The following is a 13,011-nucleotide window of genomic DNA, read 5'->3' on the forward strand; positions in this document are numbered from 1 at the left end:
AAAATTTAAAAATATGAAGATGTATAGTTCGTGACGTAGTTCATGACGTCACGAACACCATAAATACCGCCAGAAAAGGCACGAAATATACTCAGTCTGGACCAGATTACCCTGTGTGTCATTCCCCCTGTGTGGCGTTGTGAAGCGGCCACGCCCCCCGAAACCGAGATAAGTTAAGTCCTTGTGCTGACATTCATTTTTCTGAGGAGCTGGACGTGATCCTTTTTTTATTTACATATAAATGGCTTAAGTTTGTTCAATAATATTTATAAATTAATCATAATGACTACTTTTTATTTAACTATAATATCAGGACCCGTAAAGAGTGGCTTTAACCAATGTTTTCTATGTATTTTATTAAGCATGAAATCAGTTTTTTTTTTAGATGCATTTAGATATTATTTGTGCTCCATTGTGAATTAAATGAAAGCTTAGAGATCTAGTTGATACCAAAGGGAACCCATAGGCTGAATGTCAAGGAGTTGATGATGATGCTCGGTCTTTGTTTGTTTGTTTGTTTGTTTGTATCTAGATGCTTCACGCTACCTCAACACATCTAAACCACAGTGAACCCACACCAATGTATATACATTTGATAGCCACAAAGCAAGAACACCTAAACATTATTATTATTATTATTATTATTTTTATATTATTATTGATATTATCATTATTATTATTATTATATTATTATTATTATTATTATTATCTTATTATTATTATTACTATTATTATTATTATTATTATTATTATCATTATCATTATCATTATCATTACCATTACCATTATTATTATTACTATTATTATTTTTTATTATCATTATCGTTATTATCTTTATTATTATTATCAATATTATTATCATTATCATTATCATTATCATTATCATTATGATCAACATTACCATTATTACATTGTAACTATTACTGTCATTATAACTACGATTATCAATATCATTATCACTATAGAACTTATCATCATCAATATTATTATTTTTATGATGATATTATCATTGTCTTTATTATCATTACTATAGACATTATTAGTAAATTACTACTACTACCACCACTACTACTACTCTATTACTATTATTTTTACCATCATGATAGTAAAAATGGTGATGATGGTTATCATTATTATTATTATCTATTTCATCATGATCATTTCATTTATTGTCAGCATTATCATAATATTTTTATTATTCGTATTTCATCATTATTATTATTATCATTAGCAGTATCATTTTCCTATCATTAAAATATATATAATATATAATATATATAAAAATATATATTATATATTAAAATATATTGTATTGTGTGTGTATTGTGTGTGTGTGTGTGTGAGTGTGTGTGTGTGTGTGTGTGTGTGTGTGGTTTTATGTTTACGGTAATTATTGGTATCATTAAACATTAGTATCATTATCATCACTAAGATTAACATGATATTATCATGATCATTATTATTATTATTATTATTATTATTATTATTGTTATGATTCAATATCATTTTATTATCTTTATTTCCATTATCAATATTATTACTAGTTATTATTATTATATTATTATTATTATTATCATTGTTGTGGTTGTATTATTATTATTATCAATTATCATTATCATTATCATTATCATTATTAATGTCATTATTACTGCTACAACTCTTAACATTATAATTTTTATTACTACTAGTAATACTACTATTACTGGTACGAACATTATTATCATTATTATTGTTATTATTATTATTATTATTATTGTTGTTGTTGTTGTTGTTGTTGTTTTTGTTGTTGTTGGTGTTGTTATTATTATCATTTATTATTTTATTATTATTATTATTATTATTATTATATTATTATTATTATTATTTTATTTTATTATTATTATATTATATTTAATTTTCATCTTTTAAAATTTTTTTATCATTTGTTTTATCAGCATTACTTTTGTCATTATTTTTATTTGTTATTTTTTAAATTATAATTTTTTACGTAGATTGGATTTTTATTCACATATTGGTTTTATTGCTATTTTTTATCACATAATAATAAACATTTTATCAAATATGAATTTATCATCACATTTTTATATTGATAAACTTCTTTATCATTATCACCATCATCATTGTTCTTATTATACAAAGCTATTTTTGTTGTCATTAATATTATATCTTTATGTTTTACTAATTATCTAACATTTATTTCATCATTATTTCCCTTTTCTCATTACTTATACAAATTTGAACATGTCGCACACAACACAGACAAAAAAAGAGACAGAGGCAGCCACAGTTAGAGGGAGGCAAAAGAAAAAAAAAAAAAAAGGAAAAAAAAAAAAAAAAACAAAAAGAAACAGAGGGTGGAACACAGACAGGCAGGGACAGACGAAAGAAAGCAAACACGCATGAAAAAAAAAATTGAGAGTAAACAAAATTTACAAAGGAAAAGGGAGAATGAGAGGAGAAGAGAACCGGGCCTGGAATCGCAAGTGTAAAGTTTAGTTCCAACTCGACTAGGAGGTTTGCGCGAGCAGTCATATGTCAGCCGGAGCGTTAAATAGACACTGTAGAAAGTTGCCTAACGAGGGATGTATGGACTTCCTAAGTTGCACGCGGGGGAAACGGAGCAGCCTGGCAATCTCCCACTGCGAAACTTGCTTTTCTACATTATTTGTGCTATATGTGAGAAGGGCTCGGGTGCAATTACTCTCTGGGTTGCTGTCTGAGAGAGAGAGAGAGAGAGGGAAAATAATATTGATTAAGATGATAATACCTGTTGTAATAATGATAATGATATAAAACTAAATAATTAAGATAATAATAAATAACAAAAATTATAATGATCACAATTATAAAAATAGTTGAATGATATTAGTAATATTTAGAAATATTAATGACAAAATACAAATGATATTTATGAATGATAATAATGATAATGATATATAATAATCATAATAGTAATAATGATAATAATAATAATAATAATGTAATAATAATAATAATAATAATAATAATAATAATAACAATAGTAATAATAATAGTGATAAGAATATAATAATGATGATATAATGATAATAATTATAACAAATAATAACAATAATATATCATGATGATGATAATAGTGATAATAATAATAATAAAGAAAATCATAAAGAATATATAAATAACAGAAATAATAATGATAATAATAACAAAAACGATGATAATAACAATTATGATAGATAACCAAATGATAATGATACAATTAAAATAGTAATAACGATAACGATAATTTTATATAATAATCATTATTATTGTTGTTACTGTTGTTTGTTGTTCTGACTACCCTTATTATAATCATTAACAATAATGATTTGAAAGAATAACAGTGATGGCTCTAAGAAAAGATAATGACAATGATAAGATGATATCAATAAATATGATAACGATAATATTGTCAATAATAAGAAGAATGATAACATGAATATAAGGATAACACCAATGATGGCGATATGAATGATAATAATACAAAAATGAAAATAATATCAATGATGATAATGATAATAACAACAACACTTTAATAATAATATTAATATAATAATAATAATGATAATAATAACAATAGTAATTATAATAATAACGATCATAATAATGATGATAAAGAGGAAATTATACTACTACCCACTGCAACTAGTTGTAGTAGTAACAACAACAACAACGATAATAACAGTAATAATAAAAATATTATAATAATGTGATAATATAGCATAATAATAATAATAGTAATAACAATAATAATAATAAAGATGATGATAGTAATGATAATATAATAATAATAATAACAATAATAATAATAATGATAATAATAATAATAATAATAATAATAAATATAATGACACTAATGATAATAATAATGATATTATGATGATTAATATGATGATTATATCTGATAAGGATGATAATGATAATAATAGTGAAAGTAATATTGATGATGAAAATAATAACATCAATATCAAATAACGATGATAATGATGATAACAATAATATGATAATGATGATCTGCATCAGTTTTATTACTATTATCATCATCAACAGCAGCATTAGTTTTTATCCTTTTATATTTTTTATTATTTGTTGTTATTATTGTTATTATTATTATTATTATTATTGTCAACAATACGTAGCAAGACCGATGTACACTTCACACCTCCGTCCAAGTAGCTGCTCTTCTCCTTGGCAGACGCAGATATAGCCGGCTTTCTCTTTTCGCACAGGAACAAACATCCGCCCTCAAAGGGAACCGCGCATAAAAGGACACGTCGTAAGGCAAAGGGAGAGACACGGCAGAAGGCCAAGCCACACAGGGTCCAGTTCCACCACTCGTCCGGGGACACGGGGTCTCCTGGGGGTCTTCAAAAATAAACCAGCAAGCTAAGCCCCTTTTCACTGACTCGCTCACATCTGGCGACAGCGGTGCTCCCAACTCACGTGTTGTTTACATCTGGTGGTCACTCGCTTACAATTATTATATTATTATTCATTATAACAATACATAATAAAAGCAATAAAGTATTAACAATAATAATTATCATAAAATAATAATAACAACAGCAATAAAGAAGGGAAAAATGAAAATTATAATAATAATGTTGTGCTGCTAATAATAATAGTAATAATACTGATAAAGATAACCGTGATATACATGGTAATGATGATTATGATAATGACAATGATAATGACAATGATAGTATTATAATTAATTATAAAAAAGCAAATATAATATAATTTAAAATTAATGTTATTTATAATAATAATAATAATAATAATAATAATAATAATAATAATAATAATAATAATAATAATAATGATAATAATAATGATGATGAGGATGATAATACTACTACTACTAATACTAATAATAATAATAATAAAAAAACAATGGTAATCATCATCATCATCATTATGATAATGATGATGATGATAATAATAACAACAACAACAACAACAATAATAATAATAATAATAATAATAATAATAATAGTAATAATAATAATAATAGTAGTAGTAGTAGTGGTAGTAGTAATATAGTATAACAATAATAAGAATAACAATAATAATTATAATAATAATGATTAAAAAAAATAATAATAATAATTATAACAATAATAATAATATTAATAATGATAATAATGATAAGGATAATAGTAACAATAATATTGATAATGATTATAATAATATAATGATAGGAATAACATGAAAATAATAATGCTAAGAATGATAATGATAATAGTAACAATAATAATAACAGCAACAGAAACGATAAAAGATAATGATAATTTAAATTATGGGGAATGACAATAATAATAACAATTATAACAATAAATATAACAATAATGATAATAACAATAGATAAATACAAAAAACAGATAATGAAAAGGATGTTAATGAATACAGATGTTGATATTTATTCTCTACTAGTAGTACTAATGTAATAATTATAATCATAATAAAAATAATATCATTGATAATAATTTTATAAAAAAAGAAAAAAAATTTTAATAGTAATAAAGTGATAATGATAATATTAATAATAATAATGACAATAACAATAATAATGATAATAGAAATAATGATCACAGTAATAACAAATAATAATGATGAAAAATTCTATATAGATAACCATAAAAGAGCAGTAACAATAATAATAACAATGATAACATTAATGTACTAATGATAATTTATATGATAAAAATAATAACAAAATAACAACAGTAATAATAATGTTAATAATAATAATACCATTCCTTCTCCCTCGACGTCACAAGTTTCAAAATAGCTTCGCCCGCAACTCTGAAAGTCAAATAAATCGGGTGTTTTAGAAGCTTCAGAAACATAGGGTTGTTTTTCGTTAAAAGGAGCCTTTTTTTGTAGTTGTTTTTTTTGTCCCCTTCTTGCCCCATTCTGCGTCATACTTTGATTGTAACAGAGATTACAGTACCATTGCTGATCTCATTGTCACGTCATTAAAATTGATAGCTTTAATATTTTTTTACTGTTATTTCATTTTCTTTTTTTTCATCATTATATCATTAGATTTTATTTTTTATTGTCGTTTTCAATACTATAAATCTTTTTTACTACGTCAATTATATTTTTAAAATTTTTTAAAATTTAAAAATTATGTTTTATAAGATATAGAATTTTACTTTACCCTTTACTTTGTTATAGTTATTTTTTTTAAATATCATAATTTTTTATATCTTTAAATTTTTTGTATTTTATCATTAAACAACCATAATAGTAATAAATAAAAACAGAAACGATAAGCACATATCATCATCAATGTTCTTATCTTTATTTCTATTATTTTTCATTTTTGTTATCTTTATCATTTATTTGTTATATATATTTTTTTATGACTTTATTGGTAATGTTTTTTTTTTTTTTATCATATTTTTCTTTCCTAATTAATTTTTTTATCTTTTCTTTATTTTTTAACTATTTTCTGTCATTATGGGTCATTATTATTAACATTATGGTTTTAAAAATTTTTTGCTTTTTCATTATTATATTATTATCGACATTATCATCATTATTATTAATAATAATAACACTTTTATCATTTCCAATCTTTCTGTTATTATTTACTACTATTTATACTATTATAGTCTTATCATTTGTAATATTTTTATCATTATTTTATTAATACGATTATTTGACTTTCTTTGTCATTTTGTTTTCTTTTTATATTATTATTATCAATATTTTCATCACATTACCCTTTTTATTTTTTTTCCTTTTTGTTTTTCTTTTAGTTGCATGTTATCATTCCCCATCATTTATTGTATTTACTATTGACATTATCAGTAGTTATCTCTCTCTTTTTTATTATCATAATTATTCTTTTAATTAGTATAGTATTAGCATCATCGCCCTCTAATTATGGTTCTAATATTATTTTTAAAATTTTTTCGTATTGGTATTACATTTTTATCGTTATTTTATTTTATTTTACATCATTATTTCATTATCATTTTTGAAGGTTTGTTGTATATTTTATCATTATCGTCATTATTTTTACGATTAAAAATTTTTTCTACCAGTACTATTTTTGGGCTATCCTTACCGCTATTATTATTACCATCATTATCATCATTATTATATATTGTCCTTATCGTTATTATTACAATTATTGTAATTATCAGCATTATAATTGATCTTACAGTTAGCATTGTATTTTTAAATAAAAATAATTATCATCACTTTTGTTGATGTTATTACTGTTAGGATTTTCGATCCTATTATTTTTATCATTATCCTTATTTTATTTTTTTTCACTAATATTGCTATAATTATCATTATTTCTATTATTTTCATCAATGTTTGTCTGATTACTATCTTTCTCATTATTATTGTTATTTTTATTACTATTATCGGTATCATTGTTATCATTAATATTATCGTTAAAACTTTACTTATTTCTATTATCATTTTCATTAATATTATTGTTATTGTTCTCATTATCATTATCATTATTATATATACTATTTCATAGTCATACTCCAACGCGAACCCAAACCATCATTCTCCTCTTCCTCCTCCTGAAAAGAGTCATGTCTTTCCAAAATTTCCGCCCCAAAGAAAGCTCGACGACGCAGCCAATCCCGTCTCCGCCTCCGCCTCCGCTTCTCGCTGTGGCCGAGACGGAGGTCTCTTGGGGTAATTTATGGTCCCTCCGGCAGGTGGCACTCGGCGATGGGAACTTAAGAGGTAGCTGCTGTGCCAGGTAAGTGATGGAGAGAGCCCAGGAGGCAGAACTGACGACGGCTGAAGGACGAGATAACAAGAGGAAGGATGTGGAGGCAAGGTTGATGTTGGAGGAGGAAGAGGGGATGGACGTAGCGCGAGATGGAGGGGGAGGGATGGAGCCTGCGGAGGAGGTGGAAGGGATTGGGGAGGAATTGTTTGAATTAGTAAGATTTAATGAGGAAAAACTGGAGAAAGGAAGATGAGAACGCTCTGACTGAGGAAATGTGAGTGAAAACAAGGTTAGGAGATAAAGGGAGAAGGGTGAAAGGCAACATGGCGAGGGACGGGCGACTTTCAGAACGGAAAGCGAAAGTGACGTTTGAGGAAGGTGGAAGGGAGGAGATGGGGCTGGTGGAGAAAAGTGCCAGTCGAAAAGGAGAGAGAGAAAGGTGGCTAAGGGAAATAAATGATTGATGAAACGAATGAGAGGATGATGCGTTGATGAGAAGGGAGGACGAAAACGAGAAAAAGATATAAATTAGTTATATCAAAAGGGAGAGAAGGTCTGCTGCTCATCATCCGTGACAAATCAGGATCCGCATAAGACGCCGTCAGCATCTTTCGGCGGATTGAGATAGAAGCATCGAGAGGGCAGAATTTACGTATGAATTTTTAAATAGACAAATATATATATATATATATATATATATATATATATATATATATATATATATATATATATATATATGTGTGTGTGTGTGTGTGTGTGTGTGTGTAAGACACACACACCATTATATATATATATATATATATATATAATATATATATATATATATATATATATATATATATATATATATATATCATCATCATCATGGGGCTAACGCCGAAGGGGGCGCATCGCCACATCCACGTCGCTCGTGACGAGTCTCCAGGCAGGCCCTCGGCCCATCTCTAATTCCTCACTGCAGGTCTCATCGAGCTGCCAAAGCCATGACCTCCTGGGTCGTCCCACAGGCCTCCTCCACTCAGGGTTGTCTCACAAAGAGACAAACTGATGGGCAGGGTCATCCACAGGGAAATGAGCTAGGTGCCCATATAGCCTGAGTTGGCGATCCCAGATTATGCAAGTAACAGGTCCCATGCTAGCCTCACGGTGTATCTGTCGGTTGGACACGTGGTCCTGCCAATTGTACCACATGAACCGGCAAAGAGAATTGTTACAAAAGGCATCAAGACGAGACCCCAAGGCACTAGATAGCCTCCAAGTTTCACTTCCATAGAGCAAAACTGGCAGTATCAAGGCCTTGAAGACATGTAGCTTTGTCTCTCTGCATAGGTACCTACATCTCCAAATGCTCTTGTTGATCGAGTTCATGGCTCCTGTTGCCAGACCAATCCGTCTACTGACTTCTTGGTCTGACAGCCCAGAGATATGGACTACACTACCAAGGTATGTAAAACTCTCTAACTTCAACGTCCTCGCCGCAAGCATGGATCAACTGAACAGGTTCCCCTACAGGCCCCCAAAAATCCTGAAACTTGGTCTTGGTCCGGAGACCCTTGGGTTTAAGGGGTTCGCCTCGTTGCTAAGCCCTCAAGAAACCCCCCACCAGTGACTCCAAAGGGTCAATACATAGCAAAATCATCGGTAAAAAACAAGGTCTGAGACTTAAAATTTTCCCGTGTTTCTCCAACTGACTTTGGCTAGTACTCTGCCCCTTTTTTGTCTATAAAAGGGTTTTTAAAAAATGTTGGGGGCAAGGAAAGCCTTTCCTCACCCCCGAATTAACAGGAAAAAAATTGACAGATCCCCACCCCACTGTCAGCATTTCGTAACCCGTATAAAGGGTTCTGTTTGGCCAAAAATCTGCGTGGAATTCCCAAGTCTCAGGGTCTCCCCTAGAAATTTATGATCACTGGTCAAACCTTCTTGAGGTCCAATAGGCGCAAGCAACCCAGATAAAACTCACGAGGCTTTTCCACTTACTCGAAGTGCTATTTTGCAGTCTATTGGGACTCCCAGGAAAAACCCAGACTGCTCCAGTTCCGATGCCTCTGTAGATGGTCTCGGATTGTTTCGAAGAATGTGGGCAAAAATTTTGCCTGGTATGTGAGCAGTGTATCCCAGGGCAGTTGCTACAGTCCTAACGATCCCTTCCCCTTCCAGAAGGGGATGAATGCCCCCTCAACAGGTGGGGGGAATATTACCAGACTCCCAGATGGAGTAAGAGTATGCAAGCCCCGGGGCCATAGATCCCCCCCATCTTTAGAGTTCAGCAGGGAATCCATATGCCTGTATTTTCCCCTCTTCAGTTTGGGAATTTTCCCATCCTAACCTCGTAGGGTAGGGATTCCCTCATGATGGGAGGGCTAGCACAGGTTTTGGGAAATCACTTGACCCCGGCAACTGTTGGAGGGTCTTTTTGGTAAACGCAAAAATTACTTACCCAAATTTTCACCCCCCCCCAAATTATCTGAGTTTTCCCATCCAGATCAGACTGCAGTCATCTGTGGGGGGCCTAGAGTTGCTTTTCAGGCTTGGTGGGGCGGGCCAAGAAAGCCCTTCAAATCCTACAGCAAGATCCGATGAACGCTCCGTCCCTTTCTCAGCAGGTCAGAGCCCTATGCCCCAAGGAGCGACACAAGCCTGATTGCCTTTAAAACAGCCATGGACCACTTCGGGGCCTCCAAGTCCCCGGGGAGATAGAGTTCTGCTTGCCCTCGAGTGTACCCCATGGCTCCTGGGCTGTTTCGGTTTTTGCGCTGAAGAATTTCCCCAGAGCAACGGGTCGCGGTTTTCAAGTTCTGTGAATCAGTCAGAGACTGCCATGGTGAACCCCGGGCAACCCCCTCCCCTTTGTCCGTCCCGTGAAAAACCCTTTTGGGTGGCCCCCTGGAGGGGAAAGGGGGGTTTTTAAGTGGACCATAAGGTACCCCCAAACCCGCCTATGACAGTGCCCCAGAACTCGGCACTCCGGTTCATGTGAACGAGAAGTGATTGACCCATTAAATTACCATGTCCCGTGATGCAGGTTGGGAGCGCGGTACCGAAGCCAGAGATCCTCATTTTTTTCGGGGCCAGCAAAGTCCCAGAGGGAGGCTGTTCCGCTGTGGGGTAGCCCCGAATGGGGGCCCACAGACATTCATACCATCGGTCACAGCCCGGGTACCCCATTGAATTTGCCCAGGACAATGCAAATATATCACCCCCGGGGGAATTGTCTGCCATTATGCAGTTTTTGCATAGGACGCCCCTTTTACCCTCAGTTTAAAAAATCAGTAGGGCATAACACCAAAAGAGACATGAACCCCAAAGGGATGCTTCAGTCCAAGCCTTAATCGTCATCCCGGGGCACCCAATTTAAAAAGTCGGTGGGGGATGGTTGCTACACCCTGGAGGTGGGACCCTCACTGCACCCCACCCGTGGAGTATCCCATCATACGATTTTGGGGCCCCTCCCTCTGAGAGGGGAGCCAACTCAAATCCCAAAATCCTTTTTCGCATTACTGCTTCATCAGGGCATATAAGACTTGAGCTACATAGGGTTATATATACATGTACTAGACGGTAAGGTCACCTCTGTAATCTGGTATGCGACGACTTTGGTTAGTTCGTGGCTCCCTGTTGCGGTGTTTTACTTGTTAGTTGTGTGTATGAACGCCTTCGGTATATTCGTGTGTTTTCTTGTACTTCCCTTCGTTGTTCTACTTGCAGTGTGTGTGTGTGTGTGTGTGTGGGGCATGTATGTATGTTGTGTGTGTGAGGTGTGTGTTGTGTGTGTGTGTGTGGTGTGTAAATACTATATATATATATATATATATATATATATATTATATATATAATATATAGATATATATATATATATATATAGTATATATATATATATATAAAATATATATATATATATATATTAATATATATACGCATATATATATATATATATATATATATATATATATATATATATATATATATATATAGAGAGAGAGAGAGAGAGAGAGAGAGGAGAGAGAGAGAGAGAAAGAGGAAGAGAGAGAGAGAGAGAGAAAGAGAGAGAGGGGAGAGAGAGGTCGTCAGTGTCGTTTAGTGTAATCTGTGCTACTAAATAAATCCATAAAACAATCAGGTGTGGCGTCAAGCCCATCACTCTCTCCGTTCGGCTGATATAATGACAAATGAAGCAAGAAGGTGATTAAAAATCCTCCGCCACTGCTGCTGAGGAGCAAGAATTATGATGCACACTTGGCACAGCACAGCACAGTTGGCGAATACCTAATGAAGAGGTAAATCCAGTTAAAGTGGAAAAATATCGGGACTGGACTTCATCATGAATCTAGTAGATATTCCTCTCAAGAAAGAACTGAATGCAAGGAAGTCGTAAACACATGTTAAGGGAAAAACAGAAAAGGGTTAAATATTTTGGGAATATTGGCGCAGTAATTCGCAATATTGAAAAAAAATGCAACGGTTCTACTGATAATAAAGGGATTGATAATGATAAAAATGACCATACCAATAGAAATAATAATGATAGCAATTCTAACAAGAATCATAACAATGAAATCGATAATAATGATATGGTTCTTAATAACAATAATGATAGCCATAGCCATGATAATTATTTTAAAAAATAATGATGATTTGATAATAACAATAATAGCAATAATAACAAAAATAATAAGAATAATAACACTAACGATAATATTATTGATAATATTTTTAATAAAGATAACAAAAATAATCAAATACTCATAATAAGAGTAATAATAACAACAACAACGATATAAGTAATAAAGAAAGGATAATAATAATAACATTAATTATTAATGATAATAATAATAATGACAATAATGACGATGATGATAAGAATAATAATGACAATAATGACGATGATGATAATAAATAATATCAATAACAACAACAACAACAATAGTAATAATAATAATGATAATAATAATAATAATCACAACAACAACAATGATGATGATACTGCTATAAAAATAGTAACAAAAAAACGATAATAATAATGTAAATAATAACATTAACAATAATGGAGAATAATAATGATAATGATAATGACAATAGTAATGATAATGATAATAGTAATAGTGATTGCAGTAATAATAACAATAATGATGAAAATAAAAATAATAATGATAATAGTAACAACAACAACAATATCAATAACATAATAATAATGATAATAATAATAATAATAAAAACAATTGATATAATAAAAAGAATGAAAAATAATGGTGAAAACGATATATAATGATAATAAAATT

This window comes from Penaeus monodon, chromosome 1, assembly GCF_015228065.2.
Source record: "Penaeus monodon isolate SGIC_2016 chromosome 1, NSTDA_Pmon_1, whole genome shotgun sequence".
In the NCBI taxonomy this organism is placed as follows: Eukaryota; Metazoa; Arthropoda; class Malacostraca; order Decapoda; family Penaeidae; genus Penaeus; species Penaeus monodon.